This window comes from Dasypus novemcinctus, chromosome 7, assembly GCF_030445035.2.
Source record: "Dasypus novemcinctus isolate mDasNov1 chromosome 7, mDasNov1.1.hap2, whole genome shotgun sequence".
NCBI lineage: Eukaryota > Metazoa > Chordata > Mammalia > Cingulata > Dasypodidae > Dasypus > Dasypus novemcinctus.
In genome coordinates this window covers 11,955,584-11,975,494 of record NC_080679.1, presented here as the reverse complement: position 1 = coordinate 11,975,494, position 19,911 = coordinate 11,955,584, and the positions used below count along the sequence as shown (strand labels likewise).

Here is a 19,911-nt window from a genome sequence, read left to right as displayed (position 1 = left end):
TGCTCAGAACCGTGACCCCAAGACCCCCAGAAAGGAGGGGAGAGGTTTAGCCCGCGCCCAGACAGACACGGCTGTTGTGTTGATGCAGGGCACATGGCTGAAACTTGCTGGGCCTCGGTCTCCTCCTCTGTAAAATGGGGGCAACAGTGTGAGGCGTGAGCCAGGCCCAGGGCTGCCGTGCTGGGATCCCTTGAGACATTCTCGCCGCGGTGAGCTGGCTGCAATAGCAAAACCAGGCGACAGCTTCGTTCTGGAAGGACCCTGGCTGCCCCGCACCCTGAGCCTGGCGCGGGATTAACCACTACTTGGGGGCCTGCCCTGCAGGTCTGGGGCACTCTATTCCGCTCACCCCCCAACCCCCTGGAGGGCGGGTCAGGGCTGCCGACCGAGCCCAGGAGGAAGATTTGCAAGGGACGGGCGCCCTCTGCTGGAGGAACGGCAGGGGCGCCCCTGGGTTCTGCTGCCTCCAAGAGCCAGCTCTGCAGCGGGCCTGGCCCCAGGGGACGTGGCCTGGGGACAGCCCGCGTCTCCCAACAAGACCTTCCTCTCTCCCTGGTGCGGGAGCCCCAGTCATTTCCCAGGCCGTCCCTCTGGGTCAGCTGGTGGCCGGTCCCAAGGACCTGGCCCTTCTTCCCCTAGAGGGGAAGCCCCCAGCCTCCCTAGAGCCAGAGCAGGGGGCCCAGGTGGGCTCTTCCAGGGTTGCAATCCCCCGAGCGCCCTCCGTGTCCGGCCCTGTGGCTGAGTTAGCTCTGGCTCAGCTCCGCTCAAATGCTGTGTGCCCAGCGCAGGCCCGGCAGCCCGCACGGGGGGCACGGGCAGTCAGGGAACCCCGCACTTCCGCCCTGTGCCTATCGCCCGGCGTGCAAGCCCTGTGCCCTCAACTGCTGAACCGGGGCCTGGGGCTGCCAGCGGCTGTCCCTGGCACTCTGGGCGCTGCCTGCCAGGTTGTCTCAGGCCAGTCCCGGGTCTCTGGCCTCCTAGCTCCCGGTCCCTCCAGGGTCCCGCTGCTGGCCCTGCTTCTGCCGGCCTCCTCTGCAGGCCTGTGCCCGGGGGCCTGCCTCAGGCCTCTGGCCACTCTGTGGTCCTCCTGGAGGGAGCTGCTTCATGGAGATGGAAACCTTGGTCCCAGCTTAACTCGGATCCCCCTCGGCCTCCCTGGTCTCAGCCTGGCCTCCTCCCCGCCTCCTGCCTGGACCCTGCTGCCCATCTACTGAGTGCAGGCCAGGTCCAGTTTTGCAGGGTAGCCGTTTGTCCTCCCCCACCCTGAGCCCTTGTAGGCCAGGGCAGGGTGTGCCAGGGGAAGGGGTAGGGCTGCTCGAGGCCCTCCTCTGGGCAGACCCCACCCACCCACACAGGGTCCATCTCACTTGCAGATGGCCCATTGCGAAGTGCGAGGGAAAGGCAGTCCTGAGCTGCTAGGACCAAGAAGGATAATTTTAAAGTCTGGATGGGGGAAGAGAAGGCGGAGTGAGAGACAACTGGCAGGGCAGAGGCTCGAAGAAGGCAAAGCTGGGCCGGTAAGGAACTCGAGTTGTTATTGCTCTGAATTTGCCTCCCATGGATCACGTGAAATCTTCCATAAAATCTCTCTTGATTCTGAACCATGGCATTGACTCTTGTCTGAGCGCAGGGATGTGATGGGAAGCTCAAATTAGGAGATGCAGCTAAGGCATTTTAAGGCCACCTGGCACACTGACCTTGTATCCTGGGCAAAAGGTACATGCATTATTTGTGGAGAAGGCCTCACAGTCAGTGGCTGGCGTGGATTCCACAAAGTTTCGAGCTCAGGTGAGGCACCCAGCTGGGAGGGTGTGCAAGCCTGCTGCCCCTAGCAACAAGACATGCCAGGTGCTCACTGGAGACAACCTCCTTTCACATGCACCTGAGCCAGGACCCAGCTGCCAGGCTCTTGTCAGGGGGCAGATCTCTTGCAGCAAGGAGCTGCTGGTGAGGATTTTGGAAGGTATAGGGGACATCTCTTGTTTTTGCCACCAGCAGCCATCCCTATGCCCTTCTCCTGGTGATAATTCCCTATAATGAGTGTCCAGTTTGCCTGCTGGGGAACTGCTCCTCCCTGAACCTCAGTCAAGCCCCAGGGGCAGAACATCCTGGCAAATCATTGAGTGCCCCAAGGCTTCCTTAGCTATACTGATTGGTTGAGAGTTGGCACATGACCCAAGTCAGTCCAATCAGAGTGAGCCCTGAGATTTTTGATCATTTTGCTAAGAAGGGAAGAAGAAATACTTGGCTTTGTCTCTTGAGGACTTGAATGTAGGAGGCCAAAGGCTGTGGCTGCAGCCCACACAGAGAGCTCAGCCTAGAGGCAGAGGAACACCAAGCTCTGATAACTTTTTTGCTTGAGCCCCTGAGCCCAGCTGTGCCTGAAGCCAGCCTAACTTCTGGACTTTTCAGTTGGACCAGCCAGTAAGTTTCTTTGTAGTTCAGGCTGGCTGAGGTTGGCTTTTCTGTTCTCTGTAACTAGAAGAGTCCAACTAGTAAATGGGGAGAACATAGGGCTCCAGGCACCAGTCTCCCAAGCTGACCAGCCTTCCATGAGGACGGGGGAATGTGGAGGTATGGGGACCTCTTCTCTGGTGTGGTTTCCAGGTTGGAAGGGATGGGGGTTACAAAGATATGAGTCAGCTTCAGAAGAGGCTATGACGCTTATCTCCCAACAGGACCACAGAGTCCTGCCTGAATCACCCCCAGCTGGGGTCATCTCAGCTGCCCACCTAAGACACCCTGTGTCCCCTCTTGGCCTCTTCTCTGGCCTGCAGAGATTTCTGGTTCTCTGACCTCCCAGGGGACTGACTGAACCTACAGCCTTCCCACCCATACCTCATGGACAGAGTTGTTGAACTAATCTAGTACCTCCCGACAGTCTCTCTGCCCAGGATGGGCCTGAGGAAGAAGGGGAGGTGAGATCCGTCCTGTCTGGAAAGCACTGGGTTGAGCAATGGTAAAAGGGTTTTCTTCCTGCAGGAGTAGCTTTTTGGGTGAGTACTGGAGCACTGAGTCTCCAAGAGGGAGGTTCACCACACAGCTCTTCCCAGATTTACTGAACTTGGATTTTTTTCACAGACAGTCCATTAACATATTGAATTGAAGGGCAAAGGAGTTCAGAAAGGGCTGATCTTGCACAACAAGGACCTTCACAAGGTCCATCTGTTCTGCACAGATGACAGGAAAGGATTCCTTTGAGAACCATTTCTGCAGTCTGGTTGCAGGTGGTCCAGGATCCTGGGCTCATGGAGTGTCCCTTGTCAGCACAGTGCAGAAGGGGGCCAGAAAAAGGTGGGAACTGATACAAATCTTCTGGAAAACATTAAAAAAAAAAATTTATTTATTTATTTATTTCTCTCCCCTCCCCCCCCAACCCCAGTTGTCTGTTCTCTGTGTATTTGCTCCGTCCGCCTTGTTTCTTTGTCCGCTTCTGTTGTTTGTCCGCTTCTGTTGTTGTCAGCGGCACGGGAATCTGTCTCTTTTCTTGTTGGTCATCTTGTTGTGTCAGCTCTCCGTGTGTGCGGTGCCATTCCTGGGCAGGCTGCACTTTCTTTCGCGCTGGGTGGCTCTCCTTAATGGGGCGCACTCCTTGCGCGTGGGGCTCCCCTACGCGGGGGACACCCCTGCGTGGCAGGGCACTCCTTGCGCGCATCAGCACTGTGTGTTGGCCAGCTCATCACACACGGGTCAGGAGGCCCAGGGTTTGAACCGCAGACCTCCTTCCCATGTGGTAGGCAGATGCCCTAACCACTGGGCCAAGTCCGTTTCCCTGGAAAGCATTTTAATCCCATGTATCAAGATCTAAAATAAGTGCAAACACCTTTGACCTAGAAATTCCACTGTCAGGAAACGATAACAGGGAGAAAATCAGAATTGCTGAGAAATATACCAGACTCCAAGATGTCCATAACAGTATTATTTGTAAGGGTAAAAAAGTAGAGATTAGCCAAATGCTTGACAGTCAGGAAGTGAGCAAGTAAATGATAGTATACTGCTCAGTGGAATATAACGATGTTTACAATGAGTTTTGAAAATAGCTTTAAAATTTATGAAAGCATTCCATGCCCATTTTAAGACCTTTACATTAGCGAACTGTACTGTGTGGGGAATAGAGTGAGAGCCCCTTGCCCGGCCCAGCAACCCTTCCTAGAAGTGACACTGTCAACAGTGAGTCATGTACCTCCAGAATTACCAGTAGTTTTGAATAGTGTAGGGGAAAGCTTACTGTTTTAGTCAGCCAAAGGGGTGCTGATGCAAAGTACTAGAAATCTGTTGGTTGTTTTTTTTTTAACAAATCAACTTTATTGAAACATATTAATAAAGCATCAAATCATTCAAAGTGTACAATCAATGGTATTCAATATAATCACATATTTGTGCATTCATTACTTCATTTTTGAGCATTTTCATTACTCCAATAAAAAAATAAACAAAAAACAAATAAAACTCATCACCCCTCGATCTATGTTTCCCCTGCCATGCATAGCTGCCGTTCTATTTTTTAAATTTTTATTAAAGTTAATAGATCACAAAGAACGTTACATTAAAAAACATAAGAGCTTCCCATATAACCCACTTCCCACCTCCCCGCCCCCATCATTTTTGTAAATTGTATTTTTTGAAGATATATACATCTCAAAAAATGTTACATTAAAAAACATAAGAGGTTCCTGTATACCCCCCACCTCCCCACCCCATTCCTCCCACACCAACAACCTCCCTCATCGTTGTGGCACGTTCATCACACTGTGAACACATTCTGGAGCACTGCTGCACCACATGGATAATAGTTTACTCTGTAGTTCACTCTCCCCCAGTACATTCAGTGGGTTATGGCAGGATATATAATGTCCGGCATCTGACCCTGCAATATCATTTAGGACAACTCAAGTCCCCAAAATGCCTCCACGTCACATCTCTTCTTCCCTCTCCCTGCCCTCAGCAACTACTGTGGCCACTTTCTCCACCTCAATGCTACAATTTCTTCTATTACTAGTCACAATAGTTTTATAGTAGAATATCAGTAAGTCTACTCTAGTCCATATTTTATTCCTCCATCCTGTGGACCCTGGGATGGTGATGTCCCCTCTACCTCTGTATCGAGAGGGGGCTTAGATTCCATGTGGATGATGGATGCAATTCCTCCGCTTGCAGTCGTAGGCACTCTTGATTCCCTAGTGTGGTGGTTGACCATCTTCACCTCCCTGTTAGCTGGACTGGGTAAGTCCAACGAACCAGAGAGTAGGAGTTGCAACTCTGCTGAGGCTCAGGGCCCAGCTGGCACATGGGCCAGAGATTCAAGTGCCCTGAGTATGCACCATCCCTAGCACCAACCACAGGTTCAGTAAAGTGACAGAAGAGGCGTGTGTAAAAAGGTCACATCTGAGTCCAGCTCCATCACACTCAGGAGAACAAATTCCAAAGTAGGGCCCTCTGACATGGCACAGAACTCCAAATCCATCTGCCATGACCATATACCCTGTGGGTCTCCATAGCCTTCAGGAGAACCAGTACCTAGGGTTGTATCTACTTTGGCTTTTTCTGGGGTCCTGCTGAGGTGTGCATAAGCATGACACTGCGGATGGCCTCCCGATTCATTTTTGAAAACTCTGGGCCATATAAATTCATTTGTCTATTTGTTTGGGGTAGACACTTACAATTACAAGGCCCTAAAGTGTCCAACTCAAGGTACTGTAAGAGGTATTTTCTCTCCAAGTGTCTGTTGCCACATGTTGAAGCAAGATGGCTACCGATATCTGTGACGGTTCAGTCTTCCTCTTTCCTCTTAAGACTCCATGGGCCCAGCTTTTTCCACTCTCAGCTGTAGGCTGGAGGGCTCATTTCTTTCTGGGCTCAGCTGCTCTGCTCTCTTTACAAGGTCAGTTGTAAACAATCAGGCAAATGGCTCATCTTTCTTGTCGGGGCTGTAGGATCAAAGCTGACAAGTTCTTTCCTCTTCTGTGTCTGTGGAGCTCTCTCTGTTCCACTGTGTATCTTTTTCTGTGTGACTGTCCATTTATACAGCCCACAAAGGGGACAGGGACTCAACCCTGCATGCCCTACTGGTTGACTCAAAGCCCTAATCTTGATTTAATCGAGTAAACATAAAGGCTTTGAATTGAAATCAATCAATCAAAGGGTATCATGCCCAGAGGAACAGACAAGTCTACAAACATAATCTATATCTCTTTTTAGAATTCATAAATAATATCAAACTGCCACACTCTACCCTCTAAGTTCAAACAAAAAGATATTACAATATTCCAAAAAACCATAAATCCTTTCAGTTAGCAATGCAAAGTACAAAATCACATCTTGGTTACAGTTTAGAGAAACACAGTTTGTTTTGGGGAAAAGTCCTCTCTGGCTATAGACCTGTGAAGCCAACAAAACCATTTATCTGCTTCCAATATACAGAGGCACAGACAAAGGATATACATTTGTATGACCATAAGAATAATTTGGGAGAGAAACATGAGTCATTGGTCCCCTACAGTTCAGAAAACCTGTGGCGCATACTTCATTAGAATTCAGAGTCTGAGAGTCATTCTTAAGATGATGGCATCGTCTCATTCTTGGGACCTCATAGGGGCCACCCTTTCCACAGTCTTGCCCAATGGCCATCTTCTTGGTTTCACCTGCATCAAGCATCTGGGTGGTGACTGAGCTCCAAATCTCACCCTCCAAGAACGTTGGAGTTGGGGTGATTGCCACACTTTACCCAATCTCTGAGGTAAAATCTCAATCCCCTTAGTACAATGAGGTGGAGGCAACATTCTCTCTAATCTCTGGCATACAGACTCAATCTCCTCAGAACAGTGAGGTGGTGACCTGGCCTTCCCTAATCTATGAGGGACAGGCCCACCCCCGTCAGACCTAAAATGGATTGACATCACTTTCCCCAACCCTTGGGGAATATGCACCACCCTCTCAGGACCCTGGGGCAGCAAAACTCTTCCTGAACAGCAGGCTGGAACATCCACCCCCTTCAACTGCTGGGGCAAACTCACCCTCTGTGCACACATGGGTGGAGTTCCTCTCTCAGCCCAAGGAGCTGTCTTAATTCCAGACCTCAGCTTGCACGGTTTTCCTCTTAAAGCAATTTTCCCTTCTATCTCTCTGGTCCGTGTCCCTTTTAGTCAAGGCTGACAGTGGTTTTGTTCATACAGCTCTCACAAAAAACTTGTTAGTTTAGCATGCAGGAAGCAGGGGTACAAGTCATCAGACAGTAAGGCTTTCCACAAGTCTTTCCTAGATAACAACATTTTCAATTCTGACTTACAAGTTCCAAGTTTAGTTAATTCTTCATATGGGGCACTATGGTCTGGGGGCTTGGTTTCCAGAGGCTTGGAATTTCCAGAATCAGTTTCTGTGTGTGTGTGTGTGTGTGTGTGTGTCCAACAATTCAGTTATCAGTTTATCTCTTTCATCTAACATTTTGCTTCAAGCTGCAAGGAGAAGCCAGGCTGCAATTTCCACATTTAGCTGGGAAATCTTCTTGGCTAAATATCTAAGCTCATAGTTTTCAAATTCTGCCTTCCATATAACATCAGGAGTCAATCTTGCTAGGCTCTCTGCAATTTTAAAACAGATCGCATTTCCTCCAGTTTCCAGTAATAGTTTTATCATTTACTTCTAAGTCCTCATCAAAAGTCTTTTAGTGTCCATATTCTTCCCAACAGCCTCTTCAAAGCAATCTAGGCCTTTTCTATAAAGCATCTCACAATTCCTCCTAAAAGTACCCCTTACCCATTTATAAAACTGTTACAGCATTTTGGTAATTGCAAAAGCTCCACCCCACTCTCAGTACCAAATTCTGTATTAGTTGGCCAAAGTGGTACTGGTGCAAAGTACCAGAAATCTGTTGGCTTTTGTTTGTGGTAGAAATTTACAAGGCTCTAAAGAGTCCAACTCAAGGTACAATAAGGGGTATTTTCTCACCAGTTGTCTGTTGCCTCCTGTTATTTTAAAATGTCAAGGGAAAAAAAGTTGCTACAGAGTTGTAGCTACAATATAATCTAATAATAGGGAAAAATACATAGAAAAAGAATCCTGAAGGAAATCTACCAAAATGTCACTTTTGGCTGGTAGGGTTGTAACTTTTTTTAAAGTTTATTTTAAAAATTGTCCACAATGAGCACATGAACTTTATCAGAGAAACAAACTATCCTTTAAAAAAGTGAGAGGGAGGGAGATACAAAGGAAAAAAGAGGGAGGGGAAGGAGGAAGGAAGGAAAAAAAAACCAATGCAGCAATTCATGTACCCACACTAGGTCTGTTTCAGTTGCAAGTGATAGAAACCCAACTCAGACTGGTTTATGGAAGAAAAAAAAGGACTTTATTGTGACAAGGAAGTTCTGAGATGTTATGGCTCCAGATATGGTGGGATCTGCGTGCTCCAGCCACATCATCAGGGTCTGTCTCCCTCTGTCTGCTCTGCTTTCGCTGCTGTGGTGAACATAGTGGCTATTGTTGGCAGGTCCTTCACAGAAGCAGGATTTGGTGTTGGGGTGAGAGGGCTTAAAAGGCAATATGTTAACAGGGGGTTGTTGTTGGCTTCCTAAGGACACGTCCTCAGAGGAAGGAGTAAGAAAGGCACCATGAACCTTCACACCCCACCCCATGCTCAGGTCGCACTTGTCCCTGGTACAGTTGGAATCAGCTTTGCCTGCAGCTCTTGCTCACAGTGCCTTCAGACCCACTGTCTCAGAACAGGGACCTCTTTCCCCATGGCTCTAGCCTCAGTCCCAGGAGGACTCTCACTGGCCAGGCCTGGTCATATGGGGATGTACCCACCCCAGGCCAGTCCCCCAGAACCACTTGGAGGAGAAGTGGGGGAGGAGAGGGGAAAGGTTTCCCTTCTGGAATAGGAGGGAGGCAAGGCTTTTGGTGTCTTTCACCTCCAGCCAATGGGTATTTAAGAGATTTCAAGAAAATCCAAAAATCAAACCAAGATGACTGGACTGTAATCTTAGGCAGGTGGGTCTGGGGTAGAATTCTTCCTAGTGATAGAGGGGTGACATGGTAATATGTCTCTTGATGTGCCCCACTGAGTAATTCCTTTATTTCCCCTCATAGCCCTTCTACCATTAGGACCTGGCTAGGAGGCTGAGGTTCACTGCCCATGGACGAAGGCAGCCTGGGGCCAAGAAGATGTGCTCAGCTTGAGTGTCAGCCATAGGGAGAGGAACTTCTGGAAACCAAGCTCTTGAAAGCAGACAAGGGCTAATGTTGTGTTTCTATTTATCTTGACCCAGACCTGAGCCAGAGCAGAGAGGATGAAGAGTGTGCCTGAGGGCCCTCGAAGACGAAGGCAGTGGGTAGGGGTGAGGGGGGGACCTAGCTGGGAGTGACCACGTCAGGCTGGCAGTCTGTGCCACATGATGCCCCAAGGACCAGGTGGGCCCCTTGGTGGGCCCCAGTGTAGGATGCCTGCACCCCAGGGTCCAGAGCTAGCCTGTCTCAGAGGAACACCACCACTAGGCTGCCACCAGGGAAGGAGGAAGCCAACAGGTCAGACTGCTGCAAGACTTTGTCATGACTCAGAGGGGCTATTTCAAACTAGAAGACACTGAAGTATCTCTAAGGGCCAGCTTTGTGCCATCGGTGGGAATGTAATTGAGGAAAGATGGGATCAGTGATGAGTGATGAGGCAGAATCACCTTTTCTGCACCTCTTAGTCGCGGGTGCCAATGTGGACACACACACCTCATACCCAGCAGCCTTGGGAGCAGGCCAGACCTGCTTTGGATCCAGGCTCTGCCTCTTACTTGTGGGAGGCCTTAGGCCAGAAGCTTCACCCACGGAGCTCAGCGCAGACCTGCTCTTGACTGGTAAGGAGTAAGCACGTGGAAATCCAGGCCAGGACACTCCTTGAACGCTGGCCATTCATCATGAGTAGATTTGCAGTTTACAAGGACTTTGGCAACCCTGCTAGTCGAGGACATGGGTGCTCATCAGGGCCCACGGTGGTGGCCTGGCATAAGTCCTGGCTGCTGATGGGGATGGGAGGACGTGCAGCAGAGAGGACTCCGAGAGCTACTGGGAGGGCTGTGGGGGGACGTTGGGGGTTCTGAGGGGGAAGAGGGGAAACTGGGTGTACTGAAGGGGAACTGAGGCAGATACTGAGGGATGTGGGGGACTTGGGGTAGGACCGAGAGGGGCCTGAGGAGGGAGTGATGAGGATCTGAGGGGCACTGTGAGAGGACCTGGGGGTCTGAGCGGGTCCAGCAGGAGGCTGCTGGACTGTAGTCCAGGCCTGAGAGCCCTGTGACGCCACTCCTGGAACAGGTGAAAAACACGTGTGGGGAAGGCCGTGGAGTTATGGAGGGATCGTGATGCCTATGGCATGTGCGCAGATCTGTGTATTTCAGGGGCACACATAGTAGGGGAAATAGAAATAAAGTGGGAAAACTTGGTACTGCCAAGATAGATAGTCTTGGTACTAATTAACCCAGTCATCACTTTTTTTTTAAAGATTTATTTTTTATTTCTCCCTGCCTCCTTGTTGTTTGCACTCACTGTCTGCTCTTTGTGTCTGTTGTGTGCTTGTCTTCTTTTCTTAGGAGGCATTGGGACAGAACCTGGGATCTCCCATGTGGGTGGGAGGTGCCCAATGGCTTGAGTCACCTCTGCTATTGCTTGTTGGGTCTCATTGTGTTTCCTGGTTGTTTCTCTTTGTTCCATCATCTCGCTTCACCATCTTCCTATGTCAGCTCGTCATCCCAGTCAGTTACATTAGGTCGCTGTCTTACTCATCTTTAGGAGGCACTGAGAACTGAACCAGGACTTTCCATGTGGTAGGTGGGCACCCAGCTTCTTGAGCCACATCCACTTCCTCAGCCAGCCATCATGCTTTGAGTGAGCTTCTACTCGCAGCTGGAGCATCAAGCTCTGACTGAGGAGGATGGGGACAGTTTCATGGTGGGGGCACACCTGAGTAGAGTGAAAAAGTTTGTCTTATTCTATAAAATACCTGATTTTTCAGAACTGTCAAGCCATCAAAAACTAGGAGACTCTGTGAGAAACTGTCACAAACCAAAGGGGGCTAAGAAGGCTAAATGCAATGATGTATCCCAGAGGGGACCCTAGAACCGAAAAAAAAAAAAAAGACATTAGGGAAAAACTAGTGAAATCTGAATGAAGCATGGAGTTAGTAGGACCATACTAGAGTTGGCGCCTTAGTGGTGTGAAACATACCACAGTGACAAATGCTGTCTACAGCCGGAGAAATTGCATGAGGGGTGTAAGGGAACTCTTGTAAGTATATATATATTTTAAAGATTTTTAATATTTATTTCTCTCCCCTTCCCTGCCCCCAGTTGTCCTGATTCATCAGTCATGTGACCCAGGTTGGCCTGGAGGAAGGGATTGCACTCCATGCTTGTGGGGAGCAGTTTCTCCTTCCCTCTCTTCCTCTTGCTGAACAAGGAAACCAGTAGGGCCACTTGTTGCTGGCAGCCATTTCAGAACGGTGGAGGAAACCTGCCTCAGGATGAAGTCGATGCCAGACTAGAGTGAGGTGGGCAGAGTCAGCCAACCTCCGGGTGTCCAGGTATCAGGGACAGTCAACTTCCTTACAGGTTAAGGAGTTGGGGTTTTATATTTCTTGCAGCCCAAAGCATCGTAACCAACTCAGAGATGATAAGGGGTGTGGGCAGATGACTTCAGGTAGAATGGTGGAGGACAGCCCTTCTGAGAGAAGGACGTTTAAAGCTGAATGACAAGGAAGAGCCACCCATGGGAAGACCTGAGGGGTTTGGCCAAGGAAGCAAGCGCAAAGGATCTGTGATGGATATGGGTTTGGTATGCTTCCAGAACAGAGAGAAGTCTTGATAACTGGGGAGAGAGGAAGCAGGGTAGGAGGTGAGGATGGTACAGGTATGGGCTAGATTATGTAGCACCTTTTGGCCAAGGCAAGGACTCTGGGTTTATGATGGCAGGAGGTTTTTTTTTCTTCAATACTTCAGTATTTTTTGTTAGTACCACCATATAGAACTATTTTATGTCTTGTTAACTTCTACTAAGACAGGCTCCCTATCCTCAAGCAAACTCACATCTTAAAAGGAAAAAAAGACAGGTAAACAAATATTTAAGTAATTAAGGAATGAAAGTACTTCTGATGAAAAACTACCAACAGACTGTGCACGTGCTTTCTCTCACACAACCAGTTAGGGAAATAGCAAGGCCAAATTAGTTAACGTTTTCTTCTTGGAAAACAAGATTAGTAAATTGTTATTTTTCCATATCTCAACATTACCAACCATCCTTACTAATTCCTCTTATGTTGACATAATATACTTAATTTGGGCAACACATCCAAGTATCTGTAGCCCTGCTAAAATTGCCAAAAGTGTATATACAAAAGCACATATACTTAAGCTCATTTATTATATAAGCATATGGCGCTGTAGTATTTTTTTTAAAGATTTATTTTATTTATTTCTCTCCTCTTCCCCTCATCACCCCCCCCCCCGCCCCGAGTTGTCTGCTCTGTCCATTTGCTGTGTGTTCTTCTGTGTCTGCTAGCATTCTCGGCGGCATCAGGAATCTGTGTCTCTTTTTGTTGTGTCATCTTGCTGCGTCAGCTCTCCTTGTGTGCGGTACCAATTCTGGGCTGGCTGTGCTTTTTTCACATGGGGCAGCTCAATGTGGGGTGCACTCCTTGAGTGTGGGACTCCCCTATGCAGGGGACACCCCTGTGTGCGCAGCAGCTTTTGTGCGTGGGCCAGCTCACCACATGGACCAGGAGGCTCTGGGTTTAAACCCTGAACCTCTCATATGGTAGGCAGATGCTCTATCATTTGAGTCTTGTCCTCTTCCCAGTGCTATAGTATTAATGTGTTTGACAGGTCCAGTATGATTTCCTTTATTCATCTTCTTTTCCTGGTTTTTCCTCTTGCGCCGTAAGGAATCCCAAGTTGGTGAGCTGAGCTCCATCCTGGCCCCTGTGGCAAGCCTAGGAGTTTGGGAGAACATTTTGACTGGCTAGAAAGCCCTCTCTGGACTTTCTGCCCTCTCTGGAAGCAATCTTCACTTCCTTCTTCATCTGCCTTGTCCTTGCCAAGGATTTTAACTGCTTTCTCTTTGTTGTGATTTTTCTTTTTGTATTAGTCAGCCAAAGGGGTGCTGATGCAAAGTACCAGGAATCTGTTGGTTTTTATAAATGGTATTTATTTGGGGTAAAAGCTTAGTTATAAGGCCCTAAAGAGTCCAACTTAAGGTTGATTTCTCACCCAAAGTTAGTGGCCACGTGTTGAAGCAAGATGGCGGGCAATGTCTGCTTGGTCTCTCCTTCTTTCTTCCTCCTATGTCTCTGTGGTTCCAGCTTCTTCCAGTTTCAGCTGTAGGCTGGCATAAAGCTCAGCTGCTTTGTTCTCTTCATGATGTCAGCTGTAAACTATCAGGTGAATGGCTCATCTCTTCCCAGGACTCCAGGATCAAAGCTCTCTCCTCTGCTGTGTCTATGGAGCTCTCTCTATTCCTCTGTGTATCTTATTCTGTGTTCTCCTTGAATGAGTGTCCATTTATATAGCCCACCAAGGGGGCGGGGACTCATCTCTGAATTGCCTTAATGATGTGGTTGAATCAAAGAGCCTTAATATTAACATAACTTAATCAAAGACATCTCAATTAACTCTAACACAATCAAAGGGCACCACACTCAGAGGAGTAGATTAGTTTATACACATAATCTCTTGTTGGGGTTCTTAAATAATCTTAAACTGCCACACTTACTTTCCTGTAATTATTGGTATAGATTCGAATTTGTCCAACATATTAGCACCAAATGAGGTAAAGGATGATAGAGACTCCTGTGCTCCACTGAATAAAATAATGTGAATCTTGACTCAAAAGAAGAAAATCCACTCTTGAATACTAGAAATTCACTGAAGGCAGAGGAAAGAAATTCTGCCCTCTGCTTCTGCTTCCCTTCCATTTCTTAAAAGTCCTATTTTCAGTAATATACAAACTCTCTACTATTACATATCTTTGTTCCTTACCCTTTATATTGATATGCCTCAGATCACGTCTCAATACATAAATATAAATTTAACACTTTTTTTACACTTTTACCTGTTAAGCCATTTAGGGGAAAAAAGCAGTTACAACCAAAAGTATAATACAGGATTTTATATTTACCTATGGAGTTAACTTTACCAATGTTCTTTATTTCTTCTTATGACTTCAAATTACTCTCTAGTGTCCTTTTATTTCAGCCTGAAGGACTCCCTTTAGCATTTCTTATAGGGCAAGTCTCTGGTAATGAACTCTTTCAGCTTTTGTTTAGCTGTAAATGTTATAATTTCTCCTTATTTTTGAAGGATCATTTTTCTGGACATAGAATTCTTATTAACAATTTTTTTCTTTAAGAACTTTAAATATGTTATCTACTGTCTTCTGGCCTCCATGATTTCTGATGAGAAATCCACTGGGGATCCCTTGTATGTGACAAGTCACTTTTCTCTTGCTGCTGTCACAATCCTGTCTTTGGATTTTGACAATTTCGCCTTATTGTGTCTTGTTGTGGCGCTCTTACAGTCTATGCTGCTAGGAGCCTATTGAGTTGCCTGGTTGTGTATATCCAGATTATCAGACTTGGGAAGTATTCAGCCATTATTTCTTCTGCTCCGTCACTTGCTCTTGTCCTTCTGGGACCTCAGTGATTTGGATATTGCCACCCTGGATGGTGTCCCACAGTCCTTCAGGCTCTGTTCATTTTTCTTCATTATTTTTTCTTTTCGTTCCTTACACTAGATAATTTCAATTGTCTTCTAGCTTGCAGACCCCTTCTTCTGCCTATTCAATTCTGCTGTTGAATCTGTCTAGTGAGTTTTTAATTTCAATTACTAAACTTTGCAGTTCCAATATTTATATTTGGTTCTTTTTAAGAAATAATAATTTTCATCTCTTTATTTTGTTCAATTTTTTACTAATTTCCATTAGTTCTCCATATATGATTCATTTAGTTCACTGGACATATTTAAGACATTTGATTTAAAGTCTTTGACTAATATTTCCAGTGGCTCCTCTTCCTCAGGGACGGTTTTCTGTCAAATTATTTTTTCCTGTGAATGGGCCATATTTTCCTCTTTCTTTGTGTGTTTTATAATTTTTTTTTGTTGAGAACTTGACATTGAGTACTATCTTGTCAAAAGTCTGGAAATCTAGTTCTCCCACTCCTCTGGGATTGCTATTTTTTATTCTGATGTTGTTAAGTGCTGGAGCTATCAATTTGTGACTTTTTCGAACTACTGTTTGCTCCCTAATGGGGAGTGGAAAGAGAAGAGAGGGTTGGGGGGGAAAGGTCCTGCTTCTTTAAGATTCCTCTGGAATTTGAAACAGTGGCTGCTCTCAGAGCTGGCCCCCCAGTCATCTGAAGTAGCCAATCAAAAGCTGTGATCATGTTCAGACCACACACACCCAGATTCTGGAGGATTAGGTCCTAATAGCCCACCCTCACCAGCAAGCTGCACCAGGATCCTGGGGTTGCAGTCCCCACTGTTACCTGCCATGTGGTTGGAGGAAGAGGGATTGTAGCCACTGCGTGGCGAATGAAATTCACTGATATTTACCACAACTTCCAGCCTCTGTCCAGTTTTTCCCTGGATGCTGCATAATGCTCCAGTAGACTCCAGAGTTCCAAAGCAGTTGATTCAGACAGTTCCTGTCAGTTCAATAGTTATTTTGGTGAAGTTTTGTACTCTACTCTCTTCCCACCAGGAGTTTTAGTTCTGTGTTTTAGGAAGATCATCAAGGCTGCCATGTGGAGACCCTTGCTGTCATCCAGGCTGGAGATGGTGGTGGTGTGGACTAAGTGATACTGGTAGAGCTGAAAAAAGGGCTCAGGATGCTTTCTGAAGGAAGCACTCTCAGAACTTATTGGAGAGGGAGGTGGTGAGGGAAAGAGAGGAAATGAGGATAACTTTTTTTTTTTTAAGATTTATTTACTCTCCCCCCTTCATTATTTGCAGTTGCTTTCTGCTCTCTTTGTCCATTCACTGTGTGCTCTCTGTGTCTGCTCATCTTCTTTTTAGGAGGTACTGGGAACCAAACCTCGGACCTCCCATGTGGGAGAGAGGCACTCAATCATTTGACCCACCTCCACTCTCTGCTTTTTTGTCTCTCTCATTGTAGTTCCTCTGTGTCTGCTTGTTGTGTCACCTTGTTGCACGCCAGCCCGTCGCACTAGCTCGCTGTTTTGCTTGTCATACCAGTTCACTGTTTCGCTCATCTTCTCCAGGAGGCACTGGAAACCTACCCAGGACCTCCTAAGTTTTAGGCGGGAGCTCAATCACTTGAGCCATATCTGCTTCCCATGAGGATAACTCTTAGGCTCTAATGGTGGACCCATTTACTCTAAGAGAAGACTAGGGGAGGGGTTGGGGGTAGAATCTTAAGACATCCAAATGGAGATGTCAGGTAGGCTACTGGATTTACAAGTCTAGAGCTTATGGGAAGAGTCAGGACTGGAGATATTGGTTTTGGAATCATTAACAGTTAGGTAGCATTAAATCTGCCCCACTAGTTATGATTCCTCTAGGTTGGGAGCACAGGGACAGAATAGAGCAGAGCCCTGGGAGACTATGTAAGAAGCTCAACGAAGTTTGGAAACAGCACCACAAACCCTTGGTTCTGGGCAATAATGAATTCCTTTCCACCTTCACTCATGATGTCACCCACTGCTTCTTGCCCACCATCACCCCAGCTGCACTGCTGCTTGAAACCCAGGCACAAGATGACTCTCCCGCCTCCTCTTTGCTTGCTAGCAATTGGAGTAGCTAAAATGACAACTGACGTAAGGGTCAAGGTGACCTTGAATGGTAGTCTTTCTCCAGGAACTTTAAAACCGAGGGACTATTGGAGTGTCAGGGCAAAGGGCTACCAGGGCCCATGTTGTCCTTCCCACTAGAGTGCTTGTCTCTTGCTGCCCACTGGCTGCAATGCAGAGACAGTTGTCTCAGCCTTAGTGACATGTGGGGATGGCAAGGAGCCAGGGCAGAGTGCATTGGCCACCCAGGCTGGAGCTGGGCCTCCCTGCTTGGGGTGTACGGGTGTTCTGTTCTAACAGGTGATCTTGCTGGTTAAAATAACAAAGCTGTCCTGTGATACTCGGATGATGGATGGGATCCCAAAGAGCCTCTCCACAAGTACCATAGGGAATTAAGAATGGTTTCTGGAAGATAGACTGTGGGAATACAGAGGAATAGAAGTTCCAGGTATCAGTCCCTTCACCAGAACCACTATATAACAGGCAGTAACTGTCTGAAACTATTTGGAAATTCTGGAGTCTAGTAGAACACTGTGTGGCATCCAGGGAAGAGAGGAAGGAAGAGACATAAATTGCAATAAATACAGGTGAATTTCACTTTCCATGCAGGAGTTACCACCACCCACCCCACAGCCTTGCGGCGGACAGCAGTGGCATCCTCCACCCTGGCTCCTGGTGCAGTTTACTGGTGCCAGGGTAAGATATAAAGACCTAATTTCCTAAGATCTGCAACTGATGGGCTCTGATTGCTGATCATGCCTTTTTTTTTTTTTTAAGGATTTTACTTTCTTTTTAAAAAATTTATCTCCACCCTCCCCCAGATGGTTCTCTTACCTGTCTGTTCATTGTTTGCTCGCCTTCTCCAGGAGGCACTGGAAACTGAACCCAGAACCTCCCACATGAGAGGCAAGTGTCCAATGGCCTGAGCCACATCCACTCCCCGTGGGCAGTGGCGTCTGCTGGCTTGTGGCATCTGCTCATTCTGGCGGGGGCAGTGTCTAGCTCATTGCTGCGGGGGTGGCATCTGCTTGTCTTTGTTTAGGAGGCACTGGAACCCGAACCCAGGACCTCCCATGTGGTAGGCAGGTACCCAGCTGGTTGAGCCACATCCACTCCCCTGATCATGGCTTTTAAAATAATTTATCTATTTATTTCTCTCCCCTTCCCTGCCCTCCCCCCCGCCGTTGTCTGCTCTCTGGTCCATTTGCTGTGTATTCTTCTGTGTCCACCTCCATTCTTATCTGCAGCACCAGGAATCTGAGTCTCTTTGTTGCATCATTTTGCTGTATCAACTCTCCATGTGTGTGGCACCACTCCTGGGCAGGCTGTGCTTTTTTCGCATGAGGTGGCTCTCCCTGCGGGGCACATTCTTGCACGTGGGGTTCCCTTACGTGGGGACACCCCTGCATGGCACAGCACCTCTTGTGTGCATCAGCACTGTGCATGGGCCAGCTCACCACAGAGGTCAGGAGGCCCTGGGTTTGAACCCCGGACCTCCCATGTGGTAGGTGGATGCTCTATTAGTTGAGCCAAATCTGTGATCATGGCTTTTTTAAAGATTTATTTATTTATTTATTTTTCTCCCCTCCCCCCCGACCCTGGTTGTCTGTTCTCTGTGTCTATTTGCTGCGTCTGCTTTGTCCGCTTCTGTTGTCAGCGGCACGTGAATCTGTTTCTTTTTTTGTTGCATCAGCTCTCTGTGTGTGCGGCACCATTCCTGGGCAGGCTACACTTTCTTTCACGCTGGGCGGCTCTCCATAACAGGGTGCACTCCTTGTCCGTGGGGCTTCCCTACGTGGGGGCCACCCCTGCGTGGCATGGCACTCCTTGCGCGCATCAGCACTGCTCATGGGCCAGCTCCACACGGGTCAAGGAGGCCTGGGGTTTGAACCACGGACCTCCCATGTGGTAGACGGATGCCCTAACCACTGGGCCAAGTCCACTGCCTGATCATGGCTTTTAATCAGCTACTTCAGATGGCTGGGGCCTGACTCTGAGGGTGGCCACTGTTCCAGCCCACCTTGGGCAAAAGTGGCAGAGAAGACTTAATAAAGACAGTATCCTTCCTCAAAACGATGAAACACAGTTAAAGAAGTGCATTTACTGGGCAAGTGCTGAATCAAGGCGCTTCAAGAAACCTAACCTGGGAAGAGGATATGGCTCAGGTGACTAAGCTCCTGCCTACCACATGGGAGGTCCATGGTTCAATTCTTGGTGTCTCCTAAAGAAGACAGCGCGCTGGGGCAATACACAGGCATGGCAAGCTGACACAACCAGATGATGCAACAAGAGACATAAGAAGAAAAACATAATTGAGAGACAAAACTAAGCAGGGAGCAGAGTTCCTGGTTCCTCCCAAAGACAGCAAGCTGATGCGACAGGCAGGCACAGCAAACTGACATAACAAGATGATACAAGAAGAGACACAAGAAGAAAAAACAATGAGAGACACAACAAAGCAGAGAATGGAAGTGGCTCAAGTGATTAGGCGCCTCCCTCCCACACTGGAGGTCCTGGGTTCAGTTCCTGATGCCTCCTAAAGACACAGCACATATCAAGTTCAAAAAATGAGGGGGTGAAATAAATAAATAATAAATCTTAAAAAAAAAAAAAAAACGAAACCATAGGAGAAGCTCCTGGCACCCTTGCTGGCCCCTTCCTTCTCCCCTCCAAGGGCACTGTTGAGCTGGGTCCCTGGCCTCATTTGGCTGGGAAAGACTGATCTAGGAAACTCCTCTCCAGCTTGTCCCCATTCCCCTGGAATTTACCCTCCAGGCAAAAGCAGCCTGTGACAGTGAAGGGATGTAAGAAACAACTGAGTCAGGTAGCCGGGGGCAAAGTCTTACCTGCTTTAAGTGTTAAGGTGAAGCACTAGGAGAGGGAGAAGCTCTGTTTTGCAGGTAGTAGAGGGGCGTTTAAATTCCAGTAAAAAGGAAATTCCTAAGGTCAGGAGCAAGCACAAGCGCACCACAAGACACATGCTCAGAAAAGACAGGGAGGACCCAGACTTTGCATTCATCTTGGGCCGACCTTGATAGGAGGACTAAATGCTGAAGGAGAGCACCTGCCAATGCAAAACGAATTTGCAAAAATTTTGTGAAAGGTGTTTTTGCATTTGTTTGTTTAGATTTGTTAGC

The 19,911-nt window shown here is 47.7% G+C and overlaps 1 protein-coding gene across 2 annotated transcripts in view; it reads right to left on the bottom strand.

The window, feature by feature from the left end:
• Positions 1-4,282: 4,282 nt before the first annotated feature.
• PDE6D (phosphodiesterase 6D) overlaps positions 4,283-19,911 on the bottom strand; it is an 83,501-nt gene continuing 67,872 nt past the window's right edge. Inside the window, exon 6 of one of the 2 annotated variants that reach the window (XM_071216052.1) lies at positions 4,283-10,938. The gene's annotated coding sequence lies outside the window, so the exon portion shown is untranslated. Of the gene's footprint in view, positions 10,939-10,966; positions 11,091-19,911 lie in introns of those variants that run through there. The other variant, XM_004447059.5, reaches the window with a different exon arrangement.